The following is a 15,118-nucleotide window of genomic DNA, read 5'->3' on the forward strand; positions in this document are numbered from 1 at the left end:
TCCCATCATCCCTAGCTAACAAGACCAATGGTCAGGGATGATGGGAATTGTAGTCCCAAACATCTGGAGGGCCAGAGTTTGCCTATGCCTGATGTATGCTGTGCGTTGAATTTCAACAGGGTTGTTGTTGTTGTTGTTATTATTCACCCACCCTTCACCTTAGGGTGCCTGGGGAAGTTACAACAATTTAAAATGCAATATTAGAAAAAATGGAAAAAAAACTTACAATTACAAAGAATACAATCCCACAAAATAGGGTGGTCCGAAAAATACACATCTCACGTGTCAAACATAAGGAGGTCTGTATGTAAGGGAGCAATCTTTCAGCTATTTGGTGCCTGAATCTTTTAGGGCTTTAAACACCAATATTAGCACCTTGAATTGGGCCTGGAAATGGACTAGCAACCAACCAGATGAGCTGGCAACCCACAATTTAAACTGTTAATTCAGTGAAGACTGATTAAGCATCCATTGATGCTCCTGTGCCAGAATTCGTCTCTACCCTTCCTAGGAGATAGCTGTTGCACGTGAATGTGGACAGGGTCATATTTCTCCTGTTTCTGGAACAACATGTTGTAGGCGTTTTTATGTCATTGACATTAAATCAATTATTTCCTGGGAAGTCGAACAGGGCCTAGTAACTTTGCCAAGCCACAGGTAGAAAACCACAGTCCGGAAACCAAGCCTTATGAGGAATGGTTGAAGGAGCTGGGTATGTTTAGACTGGATAAGAAGAGAGTGAGGGGAGATATGATAGGGGATATTGTTTTGTTGTTTTTGTTTTAACTATTTACTTGTGTTTTGACCTCATATTTTATCCTGTGAACCACCCGGAGATCTTGTGATGAATGGTGGTATATAAATCAAATAAATCAATCAAATAAATAAATCAAATAAATAAATAAATAAATAAGAGCCATCTTCAAATATCTAAAAGGCTGTCACATGGAAGATGAAGCAAGACCCCCCCCCCCTTGCTCCAAAGGGTAGGACCTGAACCAATGGATTCAGGTTACAAAAAAGGAGATTTCAACTAAACATTCAGGGAGAAAACTTTCTGGTAGTCAGAGCTGTTCAGCAGTGAAATGGACTGTCTCAGGACGTTGTGCACTCTCCTTCCTTGGAGTTTATTAAGCAGAGGTTGGATGGTCATCTGTCATGGATGCTTTAGTTGAGATTCCTGCATTGCAGGGGTTGAAATGGATGACGCTCTGGGTCCCTTCCAACTCTGCAACTCTATGATTCTATGAACATTTACTATAAGTGACCGGGCAAGATGACCTCTGAAGTGTCATTCTATTCATAGAATCATACCATTAAATGAAATCTTTTGCATTTCAAAACCAGTTTTGAAATGACAGTGAATCAGTTGGAAGAGCTTTTGTATAAGGAAACACATAATATCACAAGGTAAATACTATGTTTATACTTATTTGAAGAAAGACACATGGAAGCCTTCTTAAAGTCCTCTGCAGAACAACTGGATATAATGATAAAGAAATGTTTGTAAAGCTATTAGAAAAGCGCAATAAAAGTTCAACAGCCCAAAGCAGAGAGAAGGATAAGTGCCACACACTTCATCAGATCAGAAGCATCTGATGAAAGAGGCTCTTGCTAATGCCGTTATAAATTTGTTAGTTTTTAAGATGCCAGGGGACTTGTTGTTTCCTCCTTTTTCTGAAAGAAAAACGTATTTCACATTTATCCTTGTACAGAACTAGCAAGATGCCAACAGCCCAGTGCTCAGCAATCTTCTATGCATTAGCCAGGAAAATGTCAAAATACTGCTCTGCTATATTATATGCACCCATGCAGGCACCCATGTCTGTGTAGCACGCACGCACAGACACACACACCCTACTTCTTTTTTGGCATGGTTTCTCAGTCTGTGAAGTTGACTGGCTAAGCAATGTTTTGGTAAGTTTTCCTCAACAACAATCCAAGCAGGTAAAACTCAGTCTCACAAACCTTTTAAAATATTGAAAAGTTTTGTTCAGTACACAGTTACAAATACACGAACCAGTATGGTGCTCAACCAGGTTATGATGCTTTTTGAAACTACTGTTTTTGGTTTTAGCATGGTGAGCGGGTTTTTTTTTTAAAAATGTAGGGAATGACTGAGAAATGTGAAAAACTAAAATGACCAAGTTAAATAATACAAAGAAAAGCCTCTGCTGGTGGTTGCTTGTTAATTTTTGTTTTTAGTGTCTCTGTGCTTAACTCTCTAATTTAATGAATGTAAATTAGTCTTTGAGATATCAATGGCTGGAGGTCATAAAACAAAGGCCGACAATACCACTTTATAGTATAAAACATAATAATAATAATAATAATAATAATAATAATAATAATAATAATAATAGGACTTTGTTACATGAGACCTCACAAAGCCAAGAACAATGCATATTTGCTGTTACGCAAGGACCCTCCTCCTGTGCAGAATTTTCATAATTATAACAGAAAGGCGTAAATTTTCTAATGCATGGCAGCTCAAAAAGTAATCAAGAGAATGAGCCTGAGGGCTATTTTAATGTATGCAAAGCTAGTGACCCACAGTAAATGGGAGGTAGGCTTCAATGAATGCAAAGTAATGCACACATACTAAAGACCTGGTCTGATGAGGGACGGCTAAAATTAACACCCAATTAATTTCCAAATTGACAAACAAATGAAACCCATAAATCTACTTTCTCATTAATTTTCTTGTGGTATAATTTAAAGCAGTAATATGAGGGCAAAAATTGAGCATTATCCATCATAAATATCAAAAAAGATAGCACTGTAACACCATAAATTATGCATATTACCTGTTGTTAAAAATGATTAATGTATTATCAACTTTATCACACACTGTCTATGTCTAGACATATCCGAAATCTGAAATTTCATTTAGTACTTAGGGGGAAAGGGGCTCCAGGACGGATGGAATTATCAACAGCACATTTCGAGCCTGGCCCTGTGACACAAAGGTAGCTGCTTCTCATGCTGTCATTTGGGAGTTCCAGGGTTGGAATTGGACTCATCCCAAGCTTTGGGTCACTGGAGGTTGAACATATTGAAGAGGTGATGTTCACTTCCCAGGGGAACTGAAACAAATCACAGTGCACTAAGAGCATCCTTTAGTAGCTGACCCACAGACTGGCACTGGCATCTGCTTAGCAAGGGGCTAGTCACCTCCTGTGCCCTCGTGGCTGTAGGGAAAGCAGTGCTCAGTGATGTAGAGAGGTGGAGAATAAAAGGTTAAAACCAAGAACTTTGAAGGAAACCGAGACGAGACGGAAATCTAATATAATTCAGCCTGTAAGAGAGTCAAGTGTATCACCTTGACCAATTGCAGTAGACATTTCCTTGCGCTCACACAGTCCCCTGCAATTTCTCCCAATTGATCCAAAACATATAATTCTTGTAAGAAGCTTTCATTTGAAATAACACTTGCCCCCAAATCTCCTTACTAGTAGCTTCAGCGGCTGCCCTCTATCCAACAACGCTTGCCTGGCACTTAATTACATATAATAGCACACCATCCCTTTTCTCATCTCTTTATGACCCAAATGGCAATGGGTGTCAACAGTATGGCTCTGGGATCTCTAAAGCTGCTGAGGGATTGATACTCAAACCCAATAAAATATAAGAGAGTTAATGGCTAATTCTCTGATGAACTTGAAACATAAGGCAAGTAGCGTCCTTGAGAAGAAATTCAGGAGTCAGTACCCTGAGTTCTACAGCAATGTAAATATTTTGTGTAGTCTTCAACAAGCTATTTAATAATGGGAAGTCCAATCCTAAAAGTGCCGCTCCAACAAACATGGCACCAGAATCACAGACTTGCCCAGTTCTGCCACATTTGCAAGTGAAAGTCTCCCTAATGGACAAGGCAGAGCAAGAAAATGACATTCTAAAACAAAGCTATTGCCTATCAGAGGCATTATTTGGGGCTATCTAGAAACTGGTGTTGAGATATCTGGATACCAAGATGTCAGCCCTTCAGAGAAAGGGAAAGAAAGATTTGCAGGAACTTCCCCCTTTCATGATTGGATATGTGTGTTCACACAAACTGTTATCACTGGGGTGGGGAGATGGAGACGAGAAAAAACATACTTCTTTATCAGGTGAAGACAGGGCCATCCAATCCAAACGTATGAATTAGGATTTAAAACACTCACCAAAAACAAATACAGTGATACTTCGATTCTCGAACGTCTCCATTGACAAACGTTTTGGAACCTGAATGTGAAAAAGCCGGAAGTAAATGCTTCCGTTTTTGAATGCGCCTTGGAAGCCAAACAACTTCCGCTGCGTGTTTTTCAATTTTCTCAACTGATTTTGCAGACCACCCTTTGCGCCTCGGTTTTCGAATGTTTCAGAAATAGAATGGTCTTCTGGAACGGATTACGTTCAAGAACTGAGGGACCACTGTAATGTACTTCCAATATACATGGTTCACATTCCCTATTCAAAGGAACTTGCCATCTATATTTGAGGGCAAGGGTAACATCAGCATTCAGCTTTTTGTGGCATCTGTGTGGATATTTAGCATATAATCCAACAGTCCACTACAGAAGTTGAACCCAGTGCTTAGTTCTTAGTTCACAACAACACATAAGTCATTTTTCGTAGCAACCATGATTTTCTTATCGGTCCACAGCAATACCATGGCAAGACTCTAATGCTCTCAGTCCCCTTTTCTATAAAGTTTAGTTCCCAACACCAAATGTAAAAACATAATTGATAAGCACGTATGTTTGTTCCTACCACTTGAGACCTATTGGTATATATGTGAAATTAGGAATGTTTGCCCCAATGTGCACCACTTTACACTTGCTTACATTCAATTGCATTTGCCATTTTAATGCCTATTCACCCAGTTGGAGAATTCATTCTGGAGCTTTTTGCAATCACTTTTTCTTGTAATCACCTTGGAGAATTTGGTATCACCAGCAAACTTGGCATCTTCTTCTTCTTCTTTGGCGATCACTCGAAGCCGAGTACGATTGTCTTCCATAAACACGGTTTTAACAATGAGTCTGTAAATGACTGTGGAGGTCAATTCTGTATCTGCACATCCTTCCACAGTGGGGACATTGGTTTCCTGGCGGGAGTTGACCATGGTGTGGATTTGCCAAGCGTGCCTTCCTCCTAGCACATTTCTCCCTTGCGACCTGAGTTCAAGTGTCTTCAAAGCCCATGACACCTTTGGTAAAGGCTGTTCTCCAACTGGAGTGCTTGCAGGCCAGTCTTTCCCAGTTGTCAGTGTTTATGCTACATATTTTTAGATTTGCCATGACACAGTCTTTAAACTGTTTTTGTTGATCATCAGAATTACACTTTCCATTTTTAAGTTCGGAATAGAGTAGTTGCTTTGGAAGACGATCATCAGGCATCCACACAACATGACCAGTCCAACGAAGTTGATGTCGAAGAATCATTGCTTCAACACTGGTGATCTTTGATTCTTCCAATTTTTCGGCGGCACTGTTGATGGAATCTTTTGAGGAGTTGGAGATGGCATTTATAAGTGCCCCTTGTTTCACAAGCATATAGTAAGGTTGGTAGTACAATAGCTTTGTAAACAAACATTTTGGTTTCCCTGTGAATGTCCCAGTCCTCAAACACCCTGCACTTCAATCGGGAGAAAGCTGCACTCGCAGAGCTCAGGCGATGCTGGATTTCGGCATCAATGTTGGCCCTTGTGGAAAGATAACTGCCTTGGTAGGAGAAGTGATCGACATTGTCCAACGTTACACCATTGAGTTGAATTTGTGGTGCTGCAGGGGGGTTATTTTGTACTTGTTGGTGCAGCACTTTGGTTTTTTGGATGTTGAGTGATAGGCCAAACTTTTCGTAAGCTTCTGCAAAGATATTTAGGATGGTTTGGAGGGCATATATCAGCCTTAAATCATGGTCATTTAGAAGCAAGACGAAGAGCACATGTTCCAGTACTGATCCATGGTCAATCTTACTCCTCCATCGTGAGAACTGCCAATTTATTCCTACTCTCTACTTCCTATTCTTTAACCAGGACCTGCCCTGTTATTCCATGACTGCTAATCTTACTCAAACACATTTTCAAAGTATATCAGATGATTCACCTCTATCTCTATGCTTGTTGACACTCTCAAAAGTCTCTGAAAAATTAGTGAGACAGTACTGACCCTTGGAGAACCCGTGCTGGTTCCACTTCCACAAGATTTGGGCTTTTATATACAGTACTTGGTAATTCTGACTTTCCTAACTAGCCTGTAATTTATGGGTCTCCTCTACAAAAAAGAATAGTGTTATATTAGCCACTTTCCACTCCTCACCTGTGGAAGCTGATATGGAACAAGCAATCAGCAACTGCACATTTCAGTTCATTAAGACCTTTCAGATGGAAGCCATCCAGACCCAGAAATTTGTCAAATTTTAATTTGTCAATAAGGCCTTGAATAGTAGTTCCCAAACTCCCCTCCTTTCCTCTGACCCTAGAAAAATGCCGAGTGTCTTGGTGAACCATGTAATAATTTTTGTACTGATTGTACTGTGCTGTGCTAGATCATATTTAATTTTATTTTTAGAGGCACATTATGGACCCGCTGAATGAAGTTTGGAGACCACGGGTAGTCCATGGCCAGAGTTTGACAACTCATGGAATAGAACATTGTCTCTTGTAACCATTATCTTCCTCAGTCCCTCAGACTCCTATCCTGTCTCACATCTTCTGCTTTGAAGAAGATGCAAATAATTAATTTTGCTTCTCTGCAACCTCCTTTTCCTCCTTTAGCACACTTTTTGACAAAGTCCAACCACCTCCATAGCTGGTCTCCTGCTGCTAATGCATTTTAAAAAAAATTGGTTGGTTTTTATGTTTTTAGCAAGGTTTTCCTGAAAATATATTTTTTTTCTTTCCTTATTAACCAAACATTTGTCATGCTATTGACAAGACAATGATTTTAAAACTCCAGTAACCATATGCTACAGATATTTACTCAGAAATAAGTCATACTGTGTTCAGTAGAGCTTACTCCGAAGAAAGTATGCATTGGATCGCAGTCTTAAGTGGGTCTGCAGGATAATCATCATCATCATCTCTGTGGTTAAGCAGTGCTTTGTTAAGCTATGACACCATAAAGTTTAGTTTCTTATTCAATTTCCCCCCATTGTCTGCCCCAGAGAGAAGGACTGATTCATCATAGCAATGCTAGTCAATTAATGACTGCCTGGTTAGGCCACAACACTTCAAATGCCGATTCACCTCAAGCCCCATGAATGCTCTAGCAATCAAAACGAACAATATGTTTCAGATCATTATGGCGACTTAGTGAGTACCATCTATCAGGATTTTGCAAACGTTTTCTTGTCGGCTTGCCTGGATGACTAACAGGTCAATCATTTAATCTGATCCTTTAAAAACTCCTTATGCACTTATATTTTGTTTTCTTATAATTTTAATGGCAGTTCTCCCCTATAAAGTTACAGGCCTCTGCATTAAGCATAAAAAGCTAACATTAACTTTTCTCTAAATGTGCTCACTCTTCTATTTCCTTAGAATTCAAAGTTTATTGCTAACAGGTTGTATCTGATATTCAAATTATGTACAGTGCTTTCTGCCCTGTGACTCCACAACGACTGTTCATTTTTAAGTAGGACTGTGTAAAGTCCGGCAGCTGACCCACTGAAATCAACGAAGCATACAATGTTCTGCTACTTGGTATAAGATACCCTTAAACAACAATGGAGGAGAGGAGAAATGGGGGGGGGGGGGACGACAACAAGTTCTTTACAAAACAGCAACTACTAGTACCACTTTATTTCATTAGAGCTCCTAGCACATAAGAAGAAATATAACAATGCAAAACATCTGAAGATGTAAATACACTTTCAAACATAAGACTATTGCATACTAATACACTGCAAGCAAGCACACAAAATGATGAAAACACACCAAGTCGTCACACGTTAGCATATTAATTGGTTTGTTTATACATTGTCTGCCATCCTTACAAGAGTTTACATCAGCTCTGCTCTAAAACAAGTTTAAAAAAATTCCTTTCCTAACTTCATGGAGGACACAAGCACCAACATACTGTTAAAAGAAACACACACACACACACACACACACACACACACACACAGAAATCCACAAACAGAAAATCACTATATATCATTCAGAAGAAGGTTCTTTTTTGTGATTACCTTGTTCATAGCCCTATCCTTTTGTCCTAGACATTTAAAGTCCTTGTTTGATCCACACAGAATTTTCTAGTCATCAGATGTTCTATTACTGTGCTAGCCGTCTTGCAGGAGTGCTCTCTCCCTTCTGAAAAAAGCAAACAACTGGATAGATATCATTACACTAAGGAAATCTCTTGGAAAAAAACCAAACAACTTGCTAATCTTTGTAGCCCCTTCATCTAAAGTTAACGATAAGAAAAACAAACCCAAGTCAGTTTCAGCCACATTCCAGGGACAAGTTCCCCTTTTCTTCTTTATCAAAATCCTAGCTTTTAAAGCTCCCCCCCCCAACTCCCCACCCCCAGCAGACCTTGCAGGCTAAACTGCTGCTCACACCCGCAAACAAAGCAATATTTGTTTAATAACTGATTGCTGCCATGGGTACAGTAAACAAGGGCCCTGGCGTTTGTGTTTATGAACAAACACATCATCTTGCAAGAGCAATTTAACATTAACCAGGTGGAATAATCAACAGATTTCATAGGTGACACTCAGGGCAGGACAACTGTAAACAGAGGAGGGAGGAGAAAGGGGCCACTCTCAGGGAATCAAGGTTGAGGCAAATGCATTGCAGAGTAAACAGCTGGGGAGAGGTCAAGACAAACAAACTGTGATCCTCCTGACATTTTGAGAAGCAGGAAGGTTGTGTGTTACACGCATCAGCTGCTGACCACCATGAAAATCAAACCAGTTGGGGACCAGGGCGACTTGTTTATACAGTGCCAGGTTGCTTCTAAACAAGAAGTTGCAATTATCCAAATTGTGCTCTGTAGTCCCTGCACTAACCGGAGAGATCAAATCAGATGCCATTCCCCCCTCCCTCACAGAAACAACAGCGCTGTTAACAGAAGGAGGGGGCAGAAACAGAAGTGCAGGTGGTTAATTGTTAAAGTTATATTTACAGGAAAAGGCATCATTTACAGGAGAAGGGAGGGGAGGGGGGGAGAGGCAGAGGGAGAGGGAAGCGCCATATTAAATCCATTTTGTCCACGAAGTTGTTTAGATCAGTTACCAATGCCTGTTAATTAGAATGTTTTGGATTCTACTAAAAAGCCTAATCTGTTATACGCAACTATCAAGAGCAGCACATAGCTTTTTAATGCAGTATTAAGTTCAGAATAACCAATGGTATGCATATCAAAGGCAGAGATCCAACGTAAAGGTGCAGCTGTAGAAAAATGCAGTTGTTGGGAATTTCTAATTCCTTTTTGCGATTCCTAAATCCATTGACCAAGAGCTTATAAATAGGCTACCATCCAACCCTACAATAATTGACAGATATTGATGTCATTAGCCAGTCTAAAAACTCCCATGCTTTTCTTTGGTCAAGTGTTGATGTACTGCTTGGAAACAGGTAATTTCTAGGCCCTGCTGGACCCTAAGTCAATGTTTGGGCGATTCTAGAAATCTCTGACCACAGACTCAACTCTCTTATAGATTATTTATGATCAATGTGTCCATATTTCAATCTGCCACCTTCTGTATTGGTCAGAATTTGGCTGATACATATGTACTCAATATTTCTGTCATGTCTTTATTCTGTATATACTCTCACCAGTGTCCTCAGATTGCTGGAGAAACCCAGCCGGAGCATTAGACTAGAAATGGAGAAACCCAGGTTTAAATTTGCCCTCAGCAATGAAGCTCACTGGTGACTTTGGGTGAGACGCCACCACTCAAGAATAACCTACCTCTGAGGAGCAACCATAGTTTAGTGGCAGAGCACAAGGTTTGCATGCAGAAGGTTCCAGGCTCATTCCTCGGGTTTTTCAAGATAGTGGGTTGGACTAGATGACCCTCGGGTCCCTACCAACTCTACAATTATATGAATAGGGAGGACCCATCTGATACACTGGAGAGCCACTGCCAGGCAGTGTGAACAATACAAGCTTAAAGTCTCACAAGGTATAAGGCATTTTCTGATGTTCCTACTTGTTATTGTGATAATTAAAAGGGCTAAGCCAACTTAGCTCCTTGGAGGAAAAGTAGAATATAAATGCAATTTAAATATAGATGTCCAAAATCATGCTCTGCCAGAACTCCAAATCAGGCTTCTGGAATCTCTCAGCCATGCCAAGAGAAAAGTCCCTATTGTGACCTGAGGTGCCTCCAGATTTGTCAGCATTTTGTGGGAGGAACTCAAGTGCATACTGGAACTTTAGGTGTAACGTGGATTGAAGTACTCTGTTGTAATAAATCCTCTAAAAAAGAAAAGCTAACTTTTTGCAGTTTGGAAAGTGATGGGGAAATGCATTGAAAACTGTGGAATGAACAAATGACTTAATATGAATACATCTAAACACTCTGTGAGCAAATCACAATGAATGCAGAATGAATGCTTACTGCCATATAACCACCCCGTAAACAAATCAGATGAGTGTTCAATAGTGGACATAGTCTACCCACTGTAAGCTTTGTGCAAGTAAATCAGGATGAATGCTGAATAAACAAACCATCTGAAGGAGCTAAGACAAGGACTAGCAAGTAGCATCAAGTATGTGGAGAATACTATGAAGCACTGCTCTGGTCATAACCTGGACAGTGCTTCTTTAGAATACCACTGGTGATCAGTTTCCATAACAACAACCTGCCTGAAGCTACATCTTCAGATGAGGATATGCTTGGGCTTAAACCAAAGTGTGGGAGACCATTGTGGCTATTCAGCAGAGAAGGGAAAGCAGGGCAATGCAAGTTTTTAAGCATTAGCCCTGGTAAAGTTGACAAAATTAAACCCTGACTGAGGCCGTTTTCTTTCCAAAAGCCCACCCTCCAGAATGCTTGCTGTTGAGTAGGCTATATGAAGGAGACCCATCACATGTCTGACCATGACAAAACAATCACATGTTGACAGAAAAAGGAGTAGCATGACATCTGGATTTGATAACTTGGGGGGGGGGGATGGACTGGTTTGCTTGTCACACTAAACCTTGGAGTCACACACTCCTTAAAGGTTCTGTTTTGACAACCCCCTGAGTATCTGATTGTGAGGAAGTTAGCTCTAGCTAAGACCACAAGGAGCTCTTTCTAGATATGTGATGTGGCTCAATCCCACCTCACACAGAACTCTCACACACATCTGTGCACATGTATATAGCCCTTTCTGATTTGCTCCAGATGTGTGGACAGTATGTATGGTTGCCACCCACACTGGCAGCATAGCACAGGGCTAGCCTATGTGAGCCCCTGACTACCCTCACGGACTGAGACGGAAACCTTGGGTTAATGGGAGAATTAATAGCAATGCGAGTGTCTGTCCTCTTATACCATGCTTGGTAAGCTTAGGTAGCTTTTGTTGAGTGACTTTATAAAATGCTTTTTGAAAGACTGAGTTCACATTGTCAGCTGAATTGCTCCCATCCATATGCTCATTGACACTCAAAGGACTCTAAAGGTAAGTTAGATAGGACCTATCCTCATAGATCTTAGGGAACAGTTACATACTTCCTTTGACAGTGTCTTCCGCATTGAAGACAGAGTCATCCAGCTTCTCTGAAATCTCCTTTCCCTGCTTTAGCATATCTTTGACTTCCTTGGGCCCAAAGGTCCAACTGTGACCCTGGCCAGTTTCCTGCTTCAAATGTAGTCAAATAATTTTTATTGTTGGTTTTAAGCTGTGCATGTTTTTTAATAATTTGTTGTTGTTGTATCCTTTATTGCATACGTGAATTTAGTCTTCCAAAAGTTTGAGTTTATATTCGTTTTCCTTCTTTGGACAAGACTTCTATTTTCTGAAAGAAGCCTTTTTGCTTCTAATATGTTCATTGACTTTACTCATTAACCATGTTGGCATCTTATTGGTTTTGATAGGACCTTTCCTGATCCGTACTGTACATTCTACCTAAACCTCCATTATTGCGGCTTTGAATAACTGCCAAGCATGTTAGATAGATCTGACCCTCCTGATTTGGCTTTCAGCTTCCTTTTTACCAGTTCCCTTATTTTATTTTAGAACTTTCCTCTTCTGAAGTCAAATGTGAATGGGCTGGACTTTCTTGGCATCTGTTCACTTAAATATGTGTTGTAAAATGGATCATGTGCAAAATATTGCACGTGCAGCCTGTTATTTCAGCATTAAGACATCTTCACATCGAAACGGAACTGCTTCTTCTGTGGTCCTTTTCCAGTACGTAAAATCACAGTTTATTCAGTGCAAAGTAAGTACTATATGATAAAAACTACAAGCATATCATTCAAATGCTTTATTGGTCAAATAGATGGATGCTTTTATTAGTTCAACCTTTTTTGTAATGGAGTGCCACTGATGACCCAGTGTTATCCTCATTCCCTGCCATTAATCACACTCCTAAGAGCTCATTTTGCTTTAAAATCTTAAGAAATTGCCATAATTTAAAGACATGGTGTCTACCTAATGGGAAATGCTTCACAGATTGTATCGTTTCTTATAACCATAGCTTTATGGCAATGCTGACCACAATGTTAAGGCATTAGAAAGCTGAATAAAATATTTCAGTGCTAGAAAAGCTATATGTAAACTTTCTTTTGTATGTGTGGTTTGCTACATCTTTACTACTTTAAAATCACAGTGCTTTGGGAATCACAGAATTCAAACATGCATGGCTTATGTAGATTAAGACTATGAAAACATTCCCTGAGCAAATATAAAATAACAAATAAGTACATTAAAGAGGATCCCTAGTACAAACAGTGACTATAGGTTTTAAACAAATACCATACAGAGGTACATTCTTTATTCAGGGTACTGTATAATCTTTATACCTTCTCAGTTCAACTGCAGGAAACTAAGGATATTTCCTGGTTCGGAATCACTTCTCCAGCATTTTCAGCTGTGAAATTTACAGAAAGATTTAAACTAACATGATGATAATCTTAACCCATAAAGCTTGCTATTATGAAGATGCACATGGCAAAGTGTTTTGACAATGTTGACTATTATGGGAGGGAAAACATATATAAGAGAATTCCACCAAAACGTAAAAGCAAAAGTGAGGAAGGGAAAAACACTTCCATTTTTTTAAAGCATCTTTAAACACCTTGCAAAGGAAAATGTGATGCAATTATATTATAAAGTGAATACAAAAGAGTGCTCTTTTTTCAGCTAGCTAATAAGGCATTAGTACCTACTAGCCTTATAAATATGGTGTGTAAATCACATCAAATTCAAAGTGTCTGAATTTATTATAACAAGAGCTGGAGAGAAACATTAACTTTCTGGGTTGTTGCTAAGGATTAGCTCTTGTTTACAACTCTGTATTTATAGAGCGGGGAATGGATTGTCAAATGAAGGACAAAGATGAATACAGCTGAACAAATGCAGCCTTGATTTAGAGAAATCAGATCTCGCCATAGTCTAAGAGGAAACATTTCTTTTTAAGGAGAAAAAGAATATGTTCATTAAGTTGCTTCCTAATGCTATGTACAACTAGCCTGTTTTATTAGGGAGGAAATATGCAAATAGATTTTCTGACTCCACAGTTCTAGTCCAAGATACCAAATATGACAAGTGTTCAAACAGATAGCTTTTGTGAGTGATAGAAGCCAGCTTAGGAGGCTGATAATGGAATACAGAACCTTTCACCTGTATGTTGCTTCTGCAAATCCAACTTGCTCTGTAGTGACCAAAAGTTATTACAGCCTGACGGCTCATCAACAGCGTACTCGAAAGGCCGTTTGGCAGCTTGAAACTAGCTCATCACAGGAGAGGTGTCCACTTCATCAAGTCCTTTCCAAAAACAGCTGCAACCTGGTTAACTGTTTTGGTAGCAGTCAGCCTGATCCAAATAAAGTGTTTTGCCACCAAACAGCAACCATAGGTATCTGCCTCGACCTATTAATAAACAGGGCTTAAACACGAGCAACTACTTTGCTAAATCTGGCAAAGATGTACTTGGTTGAGTGGCTAACATGGAACAGAGTTATCAGCTCAACAAGGGAATAGCACACTTATATTACACCTAACACTTCAATCTGAGGCCACATCCTCATCAACAACAAACACATTACATCAACCCCAGATGTGGTGCAAATCATTTTCCTTCCATTGAAGTCACTGAAACAGTAAAAATAGCCACTTCCATGTCAAGAACCACCCTGCCTACAATGCCACAACAGAAGACAATATATGGTGTAACGCAGTGTTGAATCACAGCACACCACAACTAATATGTGAGGCCACAATTCAGATGATAGGCATGAGGGACGTATCTCTTTGGCCTCAGGTCATTACTTTGGTAATGTGGAACTGTGGAAAAATACTTATCACAAAACAGACTAGCTTTGGAACACACATGGGAACTTGAGCGCTGACAGGAGCAGGAGTCAGGCGTAGGTCAGCAGCGAAACAATAAATCACCCAATGTCAGTGAAGTTAACCCTTTATCCAAATAAACAAAACAGCTCAGTCCTAGTGGTCACAGCAACCCTTCCCAGTAGCTCTTGCCCCAATAGACCACTTGTGAGGACTGAAGGTCCTTGCCTTCCCACTGCTCTCTAAAGCTCCTCGCCCCAGTTCCTTCCTCAGCAGCCTAAGGCTCCTTTTCTTTTTGCTCCACTCTCAATTTCTCTGCATGTTCTGGGATACTAGTGGGGAGGGGAGCTGGTCACAGCAGGAGTGGGAGACTCCCTGACTTCTTCCGTACCTGTCTCCTCTCCAGCCTTCGGTTCTACCTCTGGAGTCTGGACTGCTCTCTGCCACAGAATCTTCCGGCTCTCTAAATCCTATTCCCACTTCAGCTTCTGACACCTCCTCCTCCCCTCTTAGACCACTCATCCTTGCCCCACCACCAGTCCCCTGGCTCTGACCTTCTTCCCCTGGGGGATCCCCAGCTGGTGCCTCCTACCACTTATCTCTGCACCCAACCAGTCTATGAAAAGCACACTGTTAACATTTTTTTCTGCCTAGAACCTCACCTTGGAACTTCAGGTAGAA

At 40.3% G+C, this 15,118-nt stretch overlaps 1 protein-coding gene across 31 annotated transcripts in view; it reads right to left on the bottom strand.

The window, feature by feature from the left end:
• FOXP1 (forkhead box P1) overlaps nucleotides 1-15,118 on the bottom strand; it is a 521,641-nt gene that overhangs the window by 231,724 nt on the left and 274,799 nt on the right. For 14 of the 31 annotated variants that reach the window (XR_014507550.1, XR_014507551.1, XM_083425260.1 and 11 more), the window contains one exon: nucleotides 8,173-8,296. The exons of the other annotated variants lie outside the window; for them this stretch is intronic. The gene's annotated coding sequence lies outside the window, so the exon portion shown is untranslated. The remainder of the gene's footprint in view (nucleotides 1-8,172; nucleotides 8,297-15,118) is intronic. 31 annotated transcript variants of the gene reach the window in all.

Source organism: Podarcis tiliguerta, assembly GCF_965153285.1.
Source record: "Podarcis tiliguerta genome assembly, chromosome: 2".
NCBI classification, from domain to species: Eukaryota; Metazoa; Chordata; class Lepidosauria; order Squamata; family Lacertidae; genus Podarcis; species Podarcis tiliguerta.